Raw genomic sequence first — 22,818 nt, forward strand, 5'->3', positions numbered from 1 at the left:
CTGTCTTCCAGCTCACTTATTCGTTCTGCCTCGTTTATTCTGCTATTGATTCCTTCTAGTGTATTTTTCATTTCAGTTACTGTATTGTTCATCTCTGTTTGCTTGTTCTTTAAGTCTTCTAGCTCTTTGTTAAACAAAGAGCTAGAAGTATCTTCTAGGTCTGTGCCTAGAGTATCTTCTAGGTCTGTGCCTCCATTCTTTTTCCGAGATCTTGGATCATCTTTACTATCATTATTCTGAATTCGTTTTCAGGTGAATTGCCTACCTCCACTTCACTTAGCTGTTCTTCTGGGGTTTTATCTTGTTGCTACATCTGGAACATATTTCTGTGCCATCTCATTTTGTCTAACTTTCTGTCTTTGTGTTCTCTGTTCCACAGGCTGTAGGATTGCTTCTGCTGTCTGCCCTGTGGTGGGTGAGGTTGGTCCAGGGGCTTGTGCAGGCTTCCTGGTGGGAGGGACTGGTGCCTGCCCACTGGTGGGTGGAGCTGGGTCTTGTCTCTCTGGTGGGCAGTACTGTGTCAGGGGGTGTGTGTAGAGGCTGCTGTAGGCTCAGGACACATTAGGCAGCCTGTCTGCTGATGGGTGGGGCTGTGTTCCCACCCTATTGGTTGTTTGGCCTGAGGCATCCCAGCACTGGAACCTGCAGGCAGTTGGGTAGGGCCAGGTCTCAGTGCCAAAATGGCAACCTCCAGGAGAGCTCATGCTGATGAATATTCCCGGGGGATTCCATCACCAGTGTCCTTGCCCCAACACTGAGTCAGAGCTGACCCTCACCTCCCCAGGAGACTCTCCAAGACCCAGAGGTAGGTCTGGCCCAGGCTCTTATGGAGTCACTGCTTTGCTGTAGGTCTCAGTGCACATGAAACCTTGTGTGCACCCTCCAAGTGTGGGGTCTCTGTTTCCCTCAGTCCTGTGGAGCTTCTGCACTCAAGCCCTGCTGGCCTTCCAAGCCAAATGCTCTGGGGGCTCCTCCTCCCAATATCAGGCCCCCATCTGGGGAGCCTGACGTGGGGCTCAGAACTCTCACTCCTGTGGGAGAAACTCCGCAATATAATTCTTTTCCACTTTGTGGGTCACCCACCCAGCAGGTATGGGATTTGATTACATCACAAAAGCGCCCCTCCTACCATCTCATTGTGACTTCTCTTTTGTCTTTGGATGTAGAATATCTTTTTTGGTAGGTTCCAGTCTTTTTTGTTGGTGGTTGTTCAGCTGTTATTTGTTATTTAAGTATTTTCATGAGAGGAGGTAAGCTCAAGTCCTTCTACTTTGCCATCTTGTATCCTTCCTGAACATCATAAAAATTTATCTGACACACATTCAAGAACTTGGACTTTATTCTATAAAGGTGAACTTTACTAAAATGTGACTTTTTGTGTGAGGTTGAATAACAGGCCCCCAGATAAGTTCATGTCCTAATGCCAAAACCTGAGATTATAATGCCTTAGATGATAAAATATATATATATATATATATATATATATATATATATATATATATATATACTTTGCAAATGTGATTGAAATAAGGATCTTGGGATAGAGGGATTACCCTGGATTATCTGGATCATCTGTGTAAACCCAATATAATCACAAAGGTCCTTATAAAAAAAGATAGGAAGATCAGAGACAGAGAGAGATGTGAAGATGGAAGCAGAAGACGGAGAAAATGCTGTGCTGCTGGCTTCAAAATACAGGAAGAAGCCACAAGCCAATGAATATAGGTGGCCTCTAAAAGCTGGAAAAGTCAAGGAAACATTCTCTGCTAGAGGCTTCAGAAGAAAAGCAACTCTGTGAAACTAGTTTAGACTTCTGACCTTCAGAAACATAAGACAATAAGTTTGTGTTCTTTAGTCACTAAGTATGTGGTAATTAACAGAGGAAATTAATATGCTCCTTGAGAGCAGAAGTTTTTGGTTTATTGCTGCTTTATCATCTTGAACGGTCCCAGAATAACTTTCAGAGAAGAAAAAGAAATAAAAGGACTCCAAATTGGAAAAGAAGTAAAACTGTCACTGTTTGCAGATGACATGATACTATACATAGAAAATCCTAAAGATGCTACCAGAAAACTACTAGAGCTCATCAATGTATTTGGTAAAGTTGCAGGATACAAAATTAACACACAGAAATCTCTTACATTCCTGTACACTAAGAATGAAAGATCAGAAAGAGAAATTAAGGAAACAATCCCATTTACCATCACATCAAAAAGAATAAAATGCCTAGGAATAAACCTACTGAAGGAGGTGAAAGACCTGTACTCAGAAAACTATAAGATACTGATGAAAGAAATAAAAGATGACACAAACAGATGGGGAGATATACCATGTTCTTGGATTGGAAGAATCAATATTGTGAAAATGACTACCCAAAGCAATCTACAGATTCAATGCAATCCCTATCAAATTAGCAATGGCATTTTTCACAGAATTAGAACAAAAACTTTTACAATTTGTATGGAAACACAAAAGACCCCTAATAGCCAAAGCAATCTAGAGAAAGAAAAAGGGAGATGAAGGAATCAGGCTCCCTGACTTCAGACTATACCACAAAGCCACAGTCATCAAAAAAGTATGATACTGGCACAAAAACAGAAATATTGATCAATGGAACAGGATAGAAAGTCCAGAGATAAACACGCACACCTGTGGTCACCTAATCTATGACAAAGGGGGCAAGACTATACAATGGAGAAAAGAAAGTCTCTTCAATAAGTGGTGCTGGGAAAACTGGATAGCTAAATGTAAACAAATCAAATTAGAACACTCTGTAACACCATACACAAAAATAAACTCAAAATGGACTAAAGACCTAAATGTAAAACTCTTAGAGGAAAACATACACAGAACACCCTTTGACATAAATCGCAGCAAGATCTTTTTCAATCCACCTCCTAGAGTAATGAAAATAAAAACAAAAATAAACAAATGGGACCTAATTAAACTTAAAAGCTTTTGCACAGCAAAGGAAACCATAAACAAAATGAAAAGACAACCCTCAGAATGGGAGAAAATATTTGCAAATGAAGCAACCAACAAGGGCTTAATCTCCAAAATATACAAACAGCTCATGCAGCTCAATATCAAAAAAAGCAGACAACGCAATCAAAAAATGGGCAGAAATTCTAGATAGACATTTCTCCAAAGAAGACATACAGATGGTCAAAAAACATATGAAAAGATGCTCAACATCACTAATTATTAGAGAAATGCAAAACAAAACTACAATGAGGTATCACCTCACACCAGCCAGAATGGACATGTTGTTGGGAATGTAAATTTGTACAGCCTTTCTGGAGAACAGTATGGAGGTTCCTTAAAAAACTAAAAATAGAGCTACCATATGATCCAGCAATCCCACTCCTGGGCATATATCTGGAGAAAACCATAATTCAAAAAGATTCATGCACCTCAGTGTTCATTGCAGCACTATTGACAGTAGCCAGGACATGGAAGTAACTTAAATATCCATCAGCAGATAAATGGATAAAGAAGATGTGGTACATATATACAATGTAATATTACTCGGCCATAAAAAAGAACAAAGTAATGCCATTTGCAGCAACATGGGTGGACCTAGAGATTGTCATACTGAGTGAAGTAAGTCAGACAGAGAAAGACAAATATCACATGATATCACTTCTATATGGAATCCAACAAAAGGGTACAAATGAACTTATTTACAAAACAGAAATAGAGTTACAGATGTAGAATACAAACTTATGGTTACCGGGGGGTAAGGGCGGAGAGGAATAAATTGGGAGATTGGAATTGACATATACACACTACTATATATAAAATAGATAACTAATAAGGATCTACTGTATAGCACAGGGAACTCTACTCAATACTCTGTAATGGCCTATATGGGAAAAGAATCTAAAAAAGAGTGGATATATGTATAACTGATTCACTTTGCTCTACACCTGAAACTAACACAACATTGTAAATCAACTATACTCCAATAAAAATTTTTTTAAAAAGAAATATTGAAGTAAAATCTACAACTTGGTTAGAGTCAATAAATAAATAAATAAAAATGAAAGCTGGAAAAGTCAAGGAAACATTCTCTCCTAGAGGCTTTAGAAGGAAAGCGAGTCTGTAAAACCAATTTAGACTTCTGACCTCCAGAAACATAAGATAATAAGTTTGTGTTGTTTTAGTCACTAAGTGTGTGGTAATTAACAGCAGGAAATTAATATACCCCTTGAGAGCAGGAATTTTTAGTTTATTGCTGCTCTATCTTGAACGATACCAGAATAATCACCCCAAAATATGCTTCTTTGAGCTAAAGGCTAGTAGAACCTGAACACCCAGGAAAAGCTCTAAAACCAGGGCCCAAGGTTCCCTTTTGTAAAGGTAATTTACATTTATGAAGGAAACTTACATTTGTAAATAAGATGTCTTATTTTCCTATACCAGAAAGAGGAGGACTCTTTTAACTCTTATCAATGGAGAAGGCACCAAAAAAACTGATTAACAATAAACAACTCTTGTTTACCATATTTTTCTGGCCGCCTTCCCCTAACTAGCCTCTCCCAGAAGCCCTTTATCCCTTTATCTTACCTAAAATGGTATAAAAACCCAGATTCTAACCACATTTTGGGTTGCTCATCTTTGAGTGCTCTCATGTGTACATGCACAGTGCACATTGATAAACTTCTCTTTGTTTTTCACTTGTTAATCTGTCTTTGGCCCGATTATCAGGGCCCCAGCCAAGGAACTTAAAGTGGATAGAGGAAAAGACTTTTTCCTCCCCTAGACTTCTGGCAATGAGAATGAGCTAGCTGGGACACCCCACTTGCTCTGGAGACTGCAGCTGAAATCCAGGACCCCTGACAAAGCTGGCCGAATGTAAAAATTCTTACCAAAAGTCAGCCTCCCAGGTTTGTATCTGCAGGGTCCAATCAAATGAGGGTGGTAAATGTCTCTTTGTCTTATCTTTTCCAAATTTAGATTAACAAGTGAAAAACATTTGTAGAAATTAGTTATTTGGATTTTTACTCATGTGAATTTGGTTCTGAGGCACTGATTATTGATCCTTTCCCTCCCAGGGACAGCTATTGCTTTCTTCTTTGTCTAGTTCTGTGTCCTGAGAGTTTGGCTTTCCTCCTGCCAGAGCATGCAGGTTGTCATACCTGCAACTGCAGGCAGCCACCTGTTAGGGAGGTGGGGTGGAGGCCAGGAGTAAGTAGATGAAAAGACAGAAATGTGGGTTGCACTGCATTCATAGCTGGTGTCTTACCATTGCCAGTTCTCAGGGTTGGTTTGTCTAAGTCTTTCTTGCTTTTGGCTACCTTTGGATAGATCACGAGATCTATCATGAGAGCTGCTTCTTTTGCACCTTCTATGGCGATGCCTCTTGTGTCCCTGGTTATGCTATAAGAAAGCTAATGTTTTTGGCTTGAGTCACAATTGGAATAGTATATCTTTGTTTTAAAAAAATCTCCAAGACCTAAAACAGTATCTGGAACATAGAAGGTGCTCAATAAATATTTATAGAGGGGTGAAATAGAGAGGACTTAACCACGAGGTACCCCAAAGAGAGAACCAGAGGCCTTGTGAATTTTTATCCTTTACTGTATCAACAGTATATAGAACTTTTTTTTTTTTTTTTTTTTTTGCTTGACCACCTTAATCTAATGTGCTTTTCCAACAGGAGAGGTCATATGCCAGGGCATAACCAAAGACAAATAGGACTCATCTTTCTGCAGAGTGAGTTTGTCATGAAATTTTGGAGGAGAAAAATATGTATTTATATAAACAATCTATACTATATGATAGGGTATATGAATATTTTACAAACGTCAAGGAAATTTGGTCCTCCAAGCCAGTAGCCTCTGGTTATGCCCACAGATGCTTAGAGGGTGAGTTAATTCTCATCCAACATTGAGACTATTTGGATGGAGAGATTTGATAGGCACATATCTACTGGTAATGATGCAAAACACCTCAGTCATGCAGAACTGCTCTCCTAAGCTTTCCATGGTCACATTCTCTTCTCTTTCGTAAGAAGTTCCTGAGCACTTACCTTTACTTTGCTTCCAAAATCGATATGCATTTGTCCTCATTCTATTTTATTATTCTCCTAGCATTTTGCAAATCTAGCTTTACAATTACTTATATGACCTTTTACAAATCACTTTACCTCTTTGAGTTCCAGTTTCTTCATTTGTAAACTAAGGAGTTTATACCATGATATCTTTAAAGTCTATACCAAGTTTAAAATTCTATGATAATATGTTTTATAGTATTAACCATCTGCTAGTAGTTGGCTTAGAGTAGCAGATAAGCCAACATTTATCACTTGACATCTGTCCCTCATCTTTAATTACAAGATATCAAGTAGTTATTTTTGCATTAAACAACCACCCTCAAAATCTAAAAGCTTAAAACGACAACCATTTATTTAGCTCACAATTCTGCAGTTCAATAATTTCAACTGGGCTCAAAAGGACAGTTTTTCTGATCTTACCTGATCTAGAATGGCCTCAGCTGAGATGACTTATCTCCATTTCATGCAGCCTCTCACCTTCCAGCAGGCTAGCCTGGGCTTTTTCTCATGGCAGAGTAAAGGCCCAAGACAGAGTGGAATTGCACAATGCTTCTAGAGGGCTAGGCCTGGAACTGACATACCTTCCCTTCTACTGCATTCTGTTGGTCTAAGGAAGTCACAGATCAGCCCAGACCAAAGGAGTGGGAAAATAGATTCCATCTCTTGATAGGAGGAGTTGCAAAGACACGTTGCAGAGGTCATGGAAAAGGGAGAAAAATTGGGGTCATCATTGTCCTCAATCTCCCACATAGTTCAATGATTCTTTTCTTCCTTACCCCCAGCATCATAACTACTCTCCTTCTGAAGTGACAATAATAATAATAACCCACATTTATTAAGCACTTGTTGCCAGGCACTGTTCTGAGCACATTACATTAACAATTCATTTTCTTCTCACAAGAACTTGTTGAGGTAGTTATTATTGGTATATTACAATGAGAAAACACAGGCACAAAGAGGAAAAATAATTTACAAGATCCTTTCCACCAGGAAAGAAAAGTTCTTAGAGGATAAGCCATGTGGTGTTGATGAGAATTAAGCCAGAACTGAACAGCTCTCCAGGTCATCTGAGAGCATAAACACCTTTCCATTCCTTTTCCACAAGATTCAAAGGCTAGAGCACTCAGGAGAATGAAGTTGTTCCACCATTGTTAAAGAGATTTGTACATTTACAATCTCAGCCAATGATTTTAAAAAGGCAGATTTTAAAATCATCTTTAATGGAAAGAATTCCTCTGTATAAGTTTTCTTCATATCCCTATGGAATCTATTTTGTTTTAATTCCAGCAATCTTTATCAAGTGACAGTGATGCCAGACACTGGGGATATCAAGAACCATGGGGACTTTTAATTTAACATAACAAAATAAACTTCAACTAATTATGCAGTTCTAGAGAAAGCATCAGCTAGGTAATTCTAGAGCATTCAGCCTTTCCTCAGAGCCACTAATGTCACTCAATGACCTCAACTTTTAAGCACACTCTAACTGATACGACCAAAGACATCTGCCTCTATGTCTGAAATATCTCTGATCTTCCTCTTAAGTTTTTTCTCCCCTGGTGCAGCCATCTAAGCTCTATTGTACCTGCCTTGCCTGTGCTAGCCCACAGACCCTATTCTAGTGTTTTCCAACGTTGCCTAATCTATCACATCAGACCTAATGAGTCTGAATCTGCAGAGAGGGAATCTGTATTTCTAACAAGTACTCCAGGTGATTCTTATGACTATGTAGGTTTGGTAAATGCTGCCTTATCTTTTATCTAGCATGATTTTAATTAGAATGATTATTTTAATCTAGCATGATTATAGTCTAATCCTAATTGGCTTGACTGAATCCTAAAATCTGGGTTCATGAACGTTGTTTTCCATGGCAAGAAGTAAACTTTGCCTGGGAACTTAGTCTCATCATTCATACTGGGTATAGCCTAATAGGGAGACAAGATCTGGAGCCTCCACCCATGATAATTAAAAGTGATGTAGAGAAGGACTATCTGGTATCCATTTGGGCCATACATGGGCTGTTGGAAGTAAACATTCTCTGGTGGGGAGAAAAGACTAAGACTGATAGATATGGGGGAAAAAATGTGCTTTAAATATCTCAAATCTAGTTGCTATATCCTATACCAAGGCCATTTCAATTCTGACCTAATTGAGAATAAAAGCAATGAATTCTTGGGCTTTTACTAATAGGTTAGATAATTAATCTTTTTTTTTTTTTTTTTTTTTTTTTTTTTGTGGTATGCGGACCTCCCTCCGCTGCGGCCCCTCCCCTTGCGGAGCACAGGCTCCGGACGCGCAGGCCCAGCGGCCACGGCTCACGGGCCCAGCCGCTCCGCGGCATGCGGGACCCTCCCAGACCGGGGCGCAAACCCAGTTCCCCTGCATCGGCAGGCGGACGCGCAACCACTGCGCCACCAGGGAAGCCCGATAATTAATCTTTTTGAGTTTTAATTTCCTAACATGTAAAATAGGAAGCTTGTACTAGATATTCTCTAAGCTTTTTAAAGACTAGTATCTTGGATTCTAAGAGTCAGTTTAGTCAAATAAAATATGACAAGCCATTAGATGACTGAAATGTTTATTGAATTTATTATAGCTTTACTATACTGATCTGATTGGTTAATTCAATAATGACTAATAAAGCTATTTGTTTCTGTAAATACAGCTAATGTTTTCCACTTAATCCAAGTTTGGATATGGAGGAGAAAGGAAGAAGGAACTCCTAGTCTCTCCCTTTTCTCTTCACCTCTTCTCTTCCAAGAACTTCTGAAAGGGTCCAGTGGTCCAATGATTGGTTGGAGTAGTTGTCACCCATTCCAAAATAGAGAAATTCACTTAATGCCCTTCAGAGAAGAAATGGTGCCCCATTTCTTCTTTTACTCTATTTCAAATGTTTACTGATTCCTTCAAACCTAGAATCTTCTAGTTAGGAGTATCACAGCCATAATAATCTAAGATAGCTCTTTTGAATGTAACAGTTAACATTTCATTTCAGTGCAGTTGGAACCTTTCTAAATCCAGTTGTTAAAAGAAATTCCTAATTAAATATAACATCTCTAATTAATGAATGCAAAAAATGATACATTAGGCACTCAAAAATGTGTCCTCATGCAAAAAAAAAAACAAACAGAAATTTGACTCAACAGTAGATAATTCAGGCAAAAATTGAAAGTGTTCATTCAGAAATATGAACATTACAGGTCAAAGTGATTTTTTAAGACCAAGATTCTTTGAATAATTGCCTCAACTGCACACAACCTGAACAGACATGATTAACTTAGCTAAAGAACGATTATGAGGAATTTATGTGGGAAAAAATTACTTGCAAATCTGATTGAATGTGAATTTCTGCATTTACGATTAATGCCAGGAAAAGACATTGTAGCAGTCTCATAGAATATCTCACAGCTCTAGTGCACATTTTTGTGCTGTTATCAGCAGTTGCAAATTAATCGACAGAGCTTGCATGGTAAGCAATTAGAATCTACTAATCTCCTTTTTTTCCCACTCAGCTTTTTTTTTTTTTTTTTGGTATGCGAGATAAGCAGAGTCTGGAAATAAGTAACTCAACAAGTCTGATTTGGGCATCTTCAGTGGATTCTTTTCTGATATTTCACCTTTTCATAATTATATTTGATGTCTTATCAAATGTTTGGCCAAATTTTTAATTATAAAATATCATTACAGCCCTATAACTTATGCACAACTTTACCACATTATCTTTGTGCATGACTTTTTTTCTTCTCTTCCCCTGTGTGCCCTTTTACTGTTCTGCTGATTACATAGAAATATCTTCTGAGAAGCAAGTTAAAACCTGACAGAGGTTTTCAATCTGACATCTCATTTTACAAACTTGATTGGAATTCAGGGTATTGAATCATGGCTTGAATAGCTTGGCTTGAGCTAAAGCCTTATATTCCACAAATATTCTAAAAAGCAATCTGCTCACCCATTTTCTGCAGTGGGCCAAGGCCATTTGATTAGAAAATATCTGCTTTTTTGAAGAGGCAGCTTTAGAAGAAACCCTTTGAGAAATGGAAATTCTCTTCATAAACCATAATAATGACATCCTCATCAGATATAGATATTTGAAAATGAAGTCACCTATTTCTTTTTTTCAGCTATGCTCCCGGAGTCATTTTGCTGATAGTGAATTAGCCTTGAGAAGGATGAGATGTTGTGCATTCATCTCTTCATTCATTTCTAGGCATTGTTCTAGATCCTAGAGACACATACAAAGATACTGCTGCTGTGGACATGAGCCACAATTGTCTGCTGCCTCTTTTTTTTTTTTTTCTCTTTACATTGACGATCATAGAACTGCATTTGTCATATTGTGAAGTAAGTACTGAGTAATACTCAAGTGGATACATGACTAGCTTCTCACTTCTTTGAATTTAGGGAGTGCTGCTGCTCATTTGTTTAAATTTGAAGGCAAAAAAACTTGAAGTTGTCATAGAAGATTAGTATTAAAACTTTACAAAAAAGGTACTGAGTGCTTAACCTATTGTTATTATTACATACCAACCTCAGTTGTGCTTGAGAATAAATGCGTTAGGCATTTTGACTGATGGGTATTAGGGCAGTGGTCAGAAGGCCCATTTATCCAAAATAACTCCCTTGACAATCAACCCTAGTACAGAAAATTTGCACTGTTCATTTATCCATTCATTTATTCACTCATTACTACCTGCTATGTGCTCTGCATTATGTACACAATGGGGTTAAAAGACTAAATAAGACACCCTAGTCCTGATATAGAGATGCTCACAGACTGGTTAGAAGAAGAGATGAAGAAATTGCCAATTATAATATAACAAGTGCTATAACAAAGGAAGAATAAGGCTACGAGGTATCATATGTTGTGTAGTTTTTAGATTACATCATCTATCCTAATTAAATAAAGCATCTCAATTAAATGAATATAAAAATACTACATTAGGTACTCAAAACTTAATCTCATGCAAACTGGGATGAAGTTTAATGAGGGAAGGGACTTTGTCATTTTATTCACTGCCATGTATACAACAGTACATGACACTATTTGTATCTTTTAAGTCTTAACAGAAAAGTCTTTCTTAAGTTTCTTGCCTTCTGCATTATTTGACTTCCAATACCACCATATCATATGTAATGCCTTCAGTCATGAAACTCCATAATCTCATTTTCTCACTTCTAAAAATGCACAACAGAAGCTCCCCACCACTGTTCTGTATGTCGCTCAGGCAGTTCTCTGAAATTTATTTCAAAAAAAAAATGTATATTTATCAATCAGTGAACTTTAGCTCCCAAACAAAATTAAGTATGAAGGACCAGATTAACCCTCCTATCTGAAATAATTTTTAAAAGAAACAACACTGTTCACGATACGGGACAACATCAATAAAAAAACAGTGACCACTAGACAAGGTAAGCCATCCAATTGCACCAGCTTAATGCTATGAAAGGATTCTAGGCTGTGATGCTCTATCTTCTAGATAGAGCCTAGAAGATTCCAAGTTAAGGAGATGGAGCTGAGAATTGAGGAAAACAAGGTGACTAGAGTTCATACGAAGGAGTGCTGTAAAAGAGGAAGTCTACAGAGAGAGAATTCTGAAGCTCTGCAGAGTGTCCCCCTTGAATATTCAGCTGAAATACTTATTAGTGCTTCTGTGTGAGGGGATTACCCAAGGCCAAGAGAATCACCTGAGTGGATTAGAGGTCACAGTTCCAGTCACCCACACAGAGATGAGAATAGAGTACCTATTCCCAGCACCCAAACTAGAAAGTCTCATGATTCATGGAGAATTTGGTAGAATAATCAAAAGAGTCTTGAACTCAGTATTGGACAGTAATACTGCATAATGCAGTGTTGAGGAAAATTGGTCTTACACTGAGCACTGCTTCAATCCAACCTAACAAATCTTAAAAACAAAACTCAAAAAACAAACTGTTTCCAAAAACAATGAGTCACAGAATAAAGCTCAATAATATTTAAAGGAATACAAATAAACCTAGCAATCAATGAAGTAAAATTTAAAATGTTTGGCACCCACAGAAGGGAGTGACAAGATATATTCAAAGTCCTGAAAGGGAAAGATTTGCAACCTAAGATACTCTACCCAGCAAGATTACCATTTAGAGTAGAAGGAGAGATAAAGAATTTCTCAGACAAGCAAAAACTAAAGGAATACAGCAATACTAAACCTATCCTAAAAAATATATTAAAAGACCTTCTCAAAATAGAAAAGAAGCAAGAATCTATAGGAAAGAGAAAATCACAGTTGGAAAGTAAATCACTTAAATAAGCCAGTATATGGATTTTCTTTTTAATCAAAAAAATTTCTGTGAAAGTGATGATAACCAAAATGAACACAAAAAGGATAAACATGAGGATGTAAAAGAGGAAATCAAAGTTATAAAATGAGGGGGAGGAGAGTAAGAAAATGTAGATTTTTTTTTTTTTAGAATGTGTTTGAGCCTATATGACTCTTAGTCTAAAACAAGTAGCTATAGTAATGGGTTAACATACTTGAAAAACAGGGTGACCACAAATCAAAAACATACAATAGATTCACAAAAACCAAAAAAGAGGACACAAGCATAATAAAATAGAAAATCATCAAACCACAAAAGGAAAAACAAAAAGAAAGAAACAAAGAAGAAATACAAAATCAACTGGAAAACAAGATTTAAAATGGCAATAAATACATATCTATTAATAATTACATTAAATTTCAATTGGCTAAATGCTCCAATAAAAAGACATACAGTGGCAGATTGGATAATAAAAAAGAGGCTAAAATATGATGCATATAAGAGACCTACTTTAGGGCAAAGGCACACATAGATTGAAAGTGAGGGGATGAAAAAAATATTTCATGCAAAAGGAAATGCTAAGAAAGTGGGGGAAGTAATACTCATATTAGATAAAATAGACTTTAAAACAAAGGTAATAAAGAAAGATAAAGACACTATAGGGTTTCCCTGGTGGTGCAGTGGTTGAGAGTCCGCCTGCCGATGCAGGGGACACGGGTTTGGCACCCACAGAAGGGAGTGACAAGATATATTCAAAGTCCTGAAAGGGAAAGATTTGCAACCTAAGATACTCTACCCAGCAAGATTACCATTTAGAGTAGAAGGAGAGATAAAGAATTTCTCAGACAAGCAAAAACTAAAGGAATACAGCAATACTAAACCTATCCTAAAAAATATATTAAAAGACCTTCTCAAAATAGAAAAGAAGCAAGAATCTATAGGAAAGAGAAAATCACAGTTGGAAAGTAAATCACTTAAATAAGCCAGTATATGGATTTTCTTTTTAATCAAAAAAATTTCTGTGAAAGTGATGATAACCAAAATGAACACAAAAAGGATAAACATGAGGATGTAAAAGAGGAAATCAAAGTTATAAAATGAGGGGGAGGAGAGTAAGAAAATGTAGATTTTTTTTTTTTTAGAATGTGTTTGAGCCTATATGACTCTTAGTCTAAAACAAGTAGCTATAGTAATGGGTTAACATACTTGAAAAACAGGGTGACCACAAATCAAAAACATACAATAGATTCACAAAAACCAAAAAAGAGGACACAAGCATAATAAAATAGAAAATCATCAAACCACAAAAGGAAAAACAAAAAGAAAGAAACAAAGAAGAAATACAAAATCAACTGGAAAACAAGATTTAAAATGGCAATAAATACATATCCATCAATAATTACCTTAAAAGTCAATGGACTAAATGCTCCAATCAAAAGACATAGAGTGGCAGATTGTATAAAGAAATTAAAAAGTAAGAGCCTACAGTATGTCACCTACAAGAGACCCACTTTAAGGCAAAGGATGGAAAAAGATATTTCATGCAAACAGAAATGACAAGAAAGTGGGGGTCACAATACTCGTATCAGACAAAATAGACATTAAAACAAAGGTCATAAAGCAAGATAAAGAAGGACACTATATAATGGTAAAAGGATCAATACAAGAAGAGGATACTACACTGGTCAACATATATGCACCCAATATAGGAGCACCCAAATACATAAAACAAATACTAGCAGACATAAAGGGAGAAGTTGATAGGAATACAATAGTAGTAGGAGACTTTAACACCCCACTCACATCAATGGACAGAAAATCAATGAGGCAACAGAGATCCTAAATGACACAATAGAACAGTTAGACATAATTGATATTTCTCAGGACATTACATCCAAAAAAGCAGAATACACATTCTTTTCAAATGCACATGGAACATTCTCTAGGAATGATCACATACTAGGGCACAAAACAAGCTTCAACAAATTTCAGAGTATATAAATTACTTCAAGAATCTTTTATGACTACAACATCATGAAACTAGAAGTCAACCACAGAAAAAGACATGAGAAAAAATAAATAAAATGGCATCCAATCAAAAATTACCAAGTATGCAAAGATGCAGAAAAATATAACCCATAATTAAGACAAAAATCAGTCAATTGGCACCAACCCAGAACTGAGACATATGTTGTAATTAGCAGACAGGTACATTAAAACATACAGAAAGTTAAGCAAAGGTATGGGAAATATAAAAAAGAACCAAATAGAAATTCTGGAGATGAAAACTACAATGTCTGATATGAAAAATAAACTAGATGGGATTAACAACAACAACAACAAAACTTGATTTAATTCAAAAGAAGGCAGGAAAAAGGAAGAAAAGGGAGAACAAAGAACAGAGAGGTGAACAAAAGACAACAAGATGATAGACTCACATTTAACCACATCAATATTTACATTAAATGTAAATGGTCTGGTGGCTTCCCTGGTGGCACAGTGGTTAAGAATATGCCTGCCAATGCAGGGGATACGGGTTCGAGCCCTGGTCCAGGAAGATCCCAAATGCCGTGGAGCAACTAAGCCCATGCACCATAACTATTGAGCCTGCACTCTAGAGCCCACGTGCCACAACTACTGAAGCCTGCGCACCTAGACCCCATGCTCCACAACAAGAGAAGCCACTGCACTGTGAAGCCCATGTACCGCAACGAAGAATAGGCCCCACTCGGCGCAATTAGAGAAAACCCACACGCAGCAACGAAGACCCAACACATCCAAAAATAAAATTAAATTTTAAAAAAATGTAAATGGTCTACCAAATACTATATGATATCACATATATGGAATCTAAAAAATATTATACAAATGAATCTATATACAAAACAGAAACAGGCTCACAAACATAGAAAACAAATGTATGGCGACCAAAGTGGAGGGAGGGAGAGGAGGGACAAATTAGGAGTATAGGATTAGCAGGTGTAAACTACTATACATAAACTAGATAAGCAACAATGATTTACTGTATAGCACAGGGAATTGTATCCTCAAACTAATACAATATTGCAAATCAACTATATTTCAATTTCTTTTTAAAGTATATAGTCTACATAGCCCAATTAAGAGGCACATACTGTCAGATTGGATAAAAGAGCAAGACCAAATCATATTTGACCATCAAGAACTGCAGTTTAAACATAAAAACACAAATAGGTTGAAGATAAAAAGATATTTCGAGAAGATCAATGAATGTGATAAACCTCTAACTAGACCTACAAGTAAAAAAAAAAAAGGAAAAAAGGTGCAATTACACAATACTAGAAATGGGAGATGCAACATAACTACAGATTCTATAGATACTAAAGAGATAATATGGAATTATTATGAACAACTTTATGCCACTGTATTCACTAACCTAGGTGAAATGAACATATTCTTAAAAGACACTAATTAACATATCTCATGAAATGAATATCTCAAATGAAATAGGTAACCTAGAGTCATATATCAACTAAAGAAATAGAATTTGTAGTTAAAACTCTTTCAAAAAAACAAAGCTCCAGGCTCAAATGGCTTCACTGGTGAACTCTACCAAACATTTAAGGAAGAAATAATAGTAAATCTGTACAAAGTCTTCCAATAAAGTTAAGAGCTGATAACAATTTCCAGTTTACACTTTGAATCCATCATTACCTTGATATCAAAGCCAGACAAAAGCATTACAAGAAAAAACAACAACAACACTATAGACCAATATCCTACATGAACACAAAGGCAAAAACTCTTAAAATTTTAGCAAATAGAATCTAAAAGTTGATAAAATAAGTTTCTGATTTATCCCAAAAATGCAAAATTGGTTTAATATTCTAAATAAGTCAATGTAATTCACCATATTAACAAACTAATAAACAATATCCATATGATCATCTTAATGGATACAGAAAAAGCATTTGACATCTAAAATCCATTCCTGATTTAAAGCCTTCAACAAGTAGGAAATTTTCTCAACCTGATGAAGGATGTCTGAAAAAGCCTGCAGTTAACATCATCCTTTGTAGTGAAAGACTCAATATTTTCTCCTTAAGATCAGGAACAAGACAAGGATATCCTTTCTCGCCACTTCTATTCAGCATTGTCCTGAAGTTCTAGCAGTGCAATAAGGCAAGACAATAAAAGAAATAAAAGGCATCTAGATTGGAAATGAAGAAGTAAAACTGTCTTTATTCATAGCAACATGATCTCTATGTAGAAAACATGATGACTTATCTTAAAAACCTACTAGGACTATTAATGAGTTTAGAAAGATTGCGGGATACAAGATCAATATACAAAAATCAAATTTATTTCTATACACTAACATCAACAAGCAGAAGTTCATGTTAATAAAACAGTACCATATGCAATAGCATAAAATGTTTAATTACTACTTACTAAGTGCTGGGCTTTACGACAAAGTGACAAATAAACAGGGGCACTGTCCTCAAGACGCTAAGTGGGGAAACAAACATAAAAACAAATAGTACACTCTGATAAGTAAAGGAATAGAGTTAAGTGTGGACATTTGGTCAAATATTCCTAACAACTTTCTCTTGTTAGGAAACCTATTCTCCCATTGTCTGAGAATAATTCATAAGCAATCCATTAATTCCATAAACTGGATCAGCACAGCCAGAATTCCTAATGCTATTAGAATAGCTCTTTTTTCTGATGTCCATGTGCCTGAAGTTAAGAGGATAAGTCTTCCTAATCCACATGTGAGGTTCTTTTGTCTAATAAACCAGTTCTCTGGCCCAGAGAGGGGGGGAAAAAGTCTATTCTAAAAGATTCAGTTGCCTTTTCTTTTTTTTTTTTTTTTGCATTTATACCAACTGGCAGAACCTGAGAACTTAAAAGTGTACTGAGGTCTTCAATAGCTGAGGCACCATAATCCAATGAGGCTGGCCCAGAACCTTCTTTGGTGTGCCTTTTTTTTTTCTGTGAATCAAGAGCTGATTAATTAAAATGAGTATAATCAAGATTTTCAAGTAAAAGTAAAATATTTCAAATTCTTTCGAAAAAACAAACCCAAATCCTTAAGCACTCATTTATAAATACAATTTTTAAATTATTCTTGTGTTCAGTTCATTAAGGCAGTTCTTCTAGTGGCCTCTATTAACTTGGTTGAAGAAACAGGTTTTATTGAGTTCTTATACTGATGCCCTGAACATAATGATGCATAAGTGTCACAGTAGGCTGCTGCCGGACCCTAAGTTTTTAAGATATCAGATGTCAAAATACTCCACACTCAAACCAGAGACCACAAGCAATTTAAATTATTACTCACACAGGCATATGCAAAGCAAGGGGGATTCCCTGAGTGAGGGGCAGGACCCACCAGCAAGAGGGCACTCTGATGTCCCCTGTAGGAGAGAGAGAGGCAGAATGTGCATGGTCAGGAGGATGTATATACATATATGCCTCCTTCTCTATGACCTTTTTGAATGATGCAAGGAACGACTAAATTCTGGTGATGGGGGAGGAGAAAAGAGGGGCAGGGTGAGTTGCCTCACATGTCATTTTTGGGGGTGCAGGAGAAGTAAGTGCAGAGCTTTTGATAGTCTATTGGTTTTCACCCTGAGGGAGCAGCTTGGTGGCTTCCAGTTTCCATCCTGACAGGTGTTGAATGATTTAGCCAAATGCCATTGTGCTAGGGTGATTTAATTCTCTCTCTCTACAATAAGCAAGAAGCTCGCAATCAAAAGTGGAAGACAGACATGCTAACAAATGAAACGACATGATGTGATATATACAAAAATAGACTTATATGTGAGTTTCAGAAAAAGTACAAAAGAGAGCATCCTGTCTGAGGCATCATAGAAAAGCGATGCTCTATCAGGGTTGTGATAGAAACTGGGAATTTACCAGGTGGACAAGGGAAAGAAGGGAGTTCCAAGCAAAGGAGCTAGCCTGTGTGAAGAAAGGGAAGCATGAAACAGTTGACAAGAAGCAGTGAACAGCTTGGTACTGCTGGAGCACAGATGAAAGGGGAGAGTGGCAGATGTTGACACAGAAGTAGGCAGGGGTCAGGTGTGTGAGATCTTATATAGCTGTGCTAAAGTGCTTGGACTTTATCCAGTGGTAATGCAGACTTCTTCAACGGTTCCAAGTATAGAAGGGACATGATCTGATTTTCCTTTAAGAGGAATGACTCTGACAGTATGATTGGGGAATGGTTGAAGGCACAGAGTAGGGGCAAGTCAGCTGAGAAGCTTCCAGGAGCATCTGTCTACAAGGAGCACTAAAATATCACTGAGCGTGTAATGAAATCGAGAAAATAACATTTACCGAAACTTCCATTTGTGGATGGAAGTAATGCTTATAACAGTACAGACCTTAGAATCCGACTGCTTTGGTTTGAATCCTATTTCTACTGAACAAGTTCCTTCAGGGTAAGGAGGATCAGGGGGTGCTACAGGAGGGAAGAAGGATAGACAAGTAAGCCCCATGGAGAAGACGAACGTTTTATAGCATCTAAGATTTTACTGTGAATTCTTGATATACCCATTCCCACTCAACCTTTCCTCCTTTAGTGTTAAAGAATAGTGTAATATTCATTCAGCTGCTCAAGCAAAAACCTAGAAATCCAACTTGGTTCTCCCATGTGCCATGCTACAAAAATGGCCTGGGTTTTTCATCCTTTTCTATGTCCGTGGCCTTTGCCATGTGACACTGCAGTTCTCACTAATGACTAAAAAGGCAGAGGCTATTTTCACACCCCTTGATGTATGGACTGGACTCATGACTTGTTGGATTGACCTAATGGAAGATGGTAGAAGTGACAGTGTATTTGTTCTGAGCCTTGGCCTTAGGCAGCTTTTCACGTTTCTACTTGCTCTCTTTCATCTCTGCCATTGCCAGGAGAATATGCCCAGGTCACCCTACTGGAGAGGAGACCTGTGTAGTAAAGCCAAGCTACCCCATGCATCTCAGCTGAGACCTGGATCAGCTGACAGGCACGCAAAGTCCAGTTACAAGAGCAAGTCCAGCCAATATCAGCAAATCTACCTTAATGTTGTATGACACTGAGGTTTGGTGTTAATTTTTATGCTGCAATATTTGCAATAAATAAATGATATACCCCATTTTCTTTCATCCTAGACATATCAGTTATATCACGAGTCCTGTATTCCTACTTACAAAACAGATCTCAAATCCATTCACTTTTTTCCATCTTCATTGTTCCACTCTAGTTTAAGAACCATCATACCTCATCTGAACTACTGCTTTATCTACTTCCATGCCAGACACTTATAATCTATTCTTCAAATACCAGGGAGAGTGATTTTCCCCCAAATAACATACATTAGATCATCTCAGTCATTGCCCTGCTTAAAATCCTTTAATATCTTCTCATTGCTCTCAGAATATAATCCAAATGCCTCCTGACGACCTCATGGTCTGCCTAATACCAAGATGAAAAAGTAGCTTTTATTTTACCTTCAAAAATGGTTTCTTCAAAGAAATGTGGGATCAATTCTTATTTAGAAATCTCTGCTTGAAGAAAGTTGATTTACTGTTTCAACTCATGGAATATTATTTTGGTAAAAGTACCAAAATATATCAAAATGAAACAGTTTCTTTGGAAAACACAGAAATCAAACATGATGATTTGATTTTACCAAATAGCAAAAAATTAAGATGGAGAATAAGAGGAGAGGATGAAAGAAAAAATAACAATCTATTGGTGGTCCAGTGTATCACATTGAAATGACAAAAGGATACAATTAGGCCTGAAAGAGAAGTCTACATTTGGGGCTTTGGAGAGTATATAACCCAGCTGTTCTCTAACCTCACAGGGACCGGAGAACAGAGGAAATAAGTTACCCTGAGGTAGGAGGTATAAGCTGGAAGATTAGACATGAAATCAAACTCCCTGAGAATCAGCATTGGTAAGTATTACTTAATACTTACATACAGTACTTAGCTAAAAAGTGCTTTTGCTTATTTTGCTTCGTTTATACCTGAAGACCTTGGGGTCTAGTGAGGTTCAGTGGATAGTAATTAGTTTTCATTCTGACTTTAATCACACATGGTAACTTGACAATTCACACGATCCATGAGTCTGTAAGCCTTCCCATAATGAATTGCCATTATTTGTATTTTTAAAACAAATAGCCGTCAAGCAGCTGCCTCCTACGATTGAAGGAGGCTGAAAAATAAAGCCTACCAAAGATGCAAAATAAAATGCAAAAATCACTAAAATCAGTTCCTATTTTTAAATAATGTGGCTACAGCCCCAGAATACCAAAGGCAGCACAGGAATACCTAAGAAAGGCATTTGGTGCAGTTGTGGGCACCAGTAAGATTGACTTTAATCTCCCTGGAAGTGATATTCAGTATTAAATGCAGTTTGTCAATGCCCTGTCCCTCAGGGCATAATGTTGTGCAGTAGTGTAGTATAGTGTAGTGTAGTTTTCTGGCATCCGGCTACCACAAAGCCTTCTCCTTTGGCCCCTTGTAATGGGAAGTGTACAGGAAGAAGAGCAGCTGGGTCCTGGTATTCCTAGAATTTCTCTTCAGTGGACTGCCAGTGTACAGGTATCACAACGTGGCACATGGCTGTACTCAAGGAGATGAGACTTCTGAGAAAATGAAATCCAGCAGAAGTGGTACAGAAGACAGAAAATCCTTCTAACATGTGCCTCCCAAACTGCCTTCTCTCCCTCTGTTCCCTTCACCAGGAGTGTCCTCTCCATCTTCTCTGCCTTCTCCACACCCTGCCTATCCTTCAGATTCCAACTCATCACACTTCCCTATAAAGCTTTCAAAGTATACAACCCCCAGTGATCTCTTTCTTTAATAAGCATATATCTAAATCAGAATTTATTCTCTCTGCATCACTGACACATCACACACACACACACACACACACACACACACACACACAGAGTGCACTATCCCAATGAACTGTACCATAATTCAAGCCAGAAACCTACTCGTAATCCTTGTCCTGCCTTTTATTTCTCCATACATTCACCAATCACAAAGTTTCATCAGTCTTCCTCTGAAATATCTCTTGAATATCATATCCATCCCCAACCCATCCCCCTACATCAACTACCTTCATTTGTTTGGTCTCTCTCTAATTTATCTTGCCCAAATCTCCCATTCCTACATATTGTCCACAATGTAATTAGAGTGGTCTTAATAAAAGGCAAATCAGATCATGTCACTCTTCTGGGTAAAGTATTTCAGTGAGTCCCTCTGTTCTCGTGATATGGGTATCAATTTCTTTACATAGTTCACAAGGCTCTGCAAAATCTGGCCTATGATTATCTCTAGTCTAGCTTCATCTCTTGCCATTTCCCCAAATCATGCTCGCTTCCAGACTTTTGTAAATTCCCCCAAGCCGTGCCTGAACACTCTTCTCCCTACAATTTTACTGGCTAACATTTACATATTCTTCCTATCTCAGCTTAGATACGTCCTCAAAAATCCTTCCGGGACCTCCATATACCAATATAGATGTTCATTATATGTGATACCACAGTATCCTATATTACCATCATTTTCTAGAGACAGAACTCTTATCTGTAAACAGTGAAATCAACTCTAGTTAATCAAAGCGGCAAACAAAATTTTTAAATATTAGGTAGCTAACAGAATCTCTGGGATCACTAAAGAATGAGACCTGGGGATCACCAGGCCACTGATAATGCTCCAGGCTTCACTGTGGAATGGCTCCACACTACAGCTGCCTTGGATGAGTGGAGACAACACTGATGCTAAGCACTGGGTGCTACCACTAGGACCTCTGGCCCTGCCTCTTATTGATGGGGCCCAGATCACATTCCTGAATCCTCACTGCAAGGCATGTTAGGACAGTAAGGTTTTGTCATCTATCTTGAGGAGTGCTCAGATTAATTGTTTTATAGGTTTGTTGAAGAGCTTGAGGGTGACTAGCCATAACCACGTATTAATTTTTTATATCAGTTTTTTAAAGTATTTCTTTTTTTTAACATCTTTATTGGAGTATAATTGCTTTACAATGGTGTGTTAGTTTCTGCTGTGTAACAAAGTGAATCAGCTATACATATACATATGTCTGCATATCCACTCCCTCTTGTGTCTCCCTCCTACCCTACCTATCCCACCCCTCTAGGTGTACACAAAGCACCAAGCTGATCTTCCTGTGCTAGGCGGCTGCTTCCCACTAGCTATTTTATATTTGGTAGTGTATATATGGCCATGCCACTCTCTCACTTTGTCCCAGCTTACCCGTCCCCCTCTCCATGTCCTCAAGTCCATTCTCTATGTCTGTGTCTTTATTCCTGCCCTGCCCCTAGGTTTTTCGGAACCTTTTTTTTTTTTTTTTTTAAGATTCCATATATATGTGTTAGCATATGGTATTTGTTTTTCTCTTTCTGGCTTAGTTTACTCTGTATGACAGTCTCTATGTCCATCCACCTCACTACAAATAACTC

At 37.5% G+C, this 22,818-nt stretch overlaps 1 protein-coding gene across 2 annotated transcripts in view; it reads left to right on the top strand.

The window, feature by feature from the left end:
- The window catches only part of DEPDC1 (DEP domain containing 1), a 56,243-nt gene extending 33,563 nt beyond the window's left edge, over nucleotides 1-22,680 (top strand). Inside the window, exons 13-14 of one of the 2 annotated variants that reach the window (XR_008617232.1) lie at nucleotides 20,191-20,283; nucleotides 22,497-22,680. The gene's annotated coding sequence lies outside the window, so the exon portion shown is untranslated. Of the gene's footprint in view, nucleotides 1-20,190; nucleotides 21,220-22,496 lie in introns of those variants that run through there. The other variant, XM_055084532.1, reaches the window with a different exon arrangement.
- The last annotated feature ends 138 nt before the right edge of the window (nucleotides 22,681-22,818 follow it).

The sequence above is a fragment of the Physeter macrocephalus genome, chromosome 4, assembly GCF_002837175.3.
Source record: "Physeter macrocephalus isolate SW-GA chromosome 4, ASM283717v5, whole genome shotgun sequence".
Taxonomy (NCBI): domain Eukaryota; kingdom Metazoa; phylum Chordata; class Mammalia; order Artiodactyla; family Physeteridae; genus Physeter; species Physeter macrocephalus.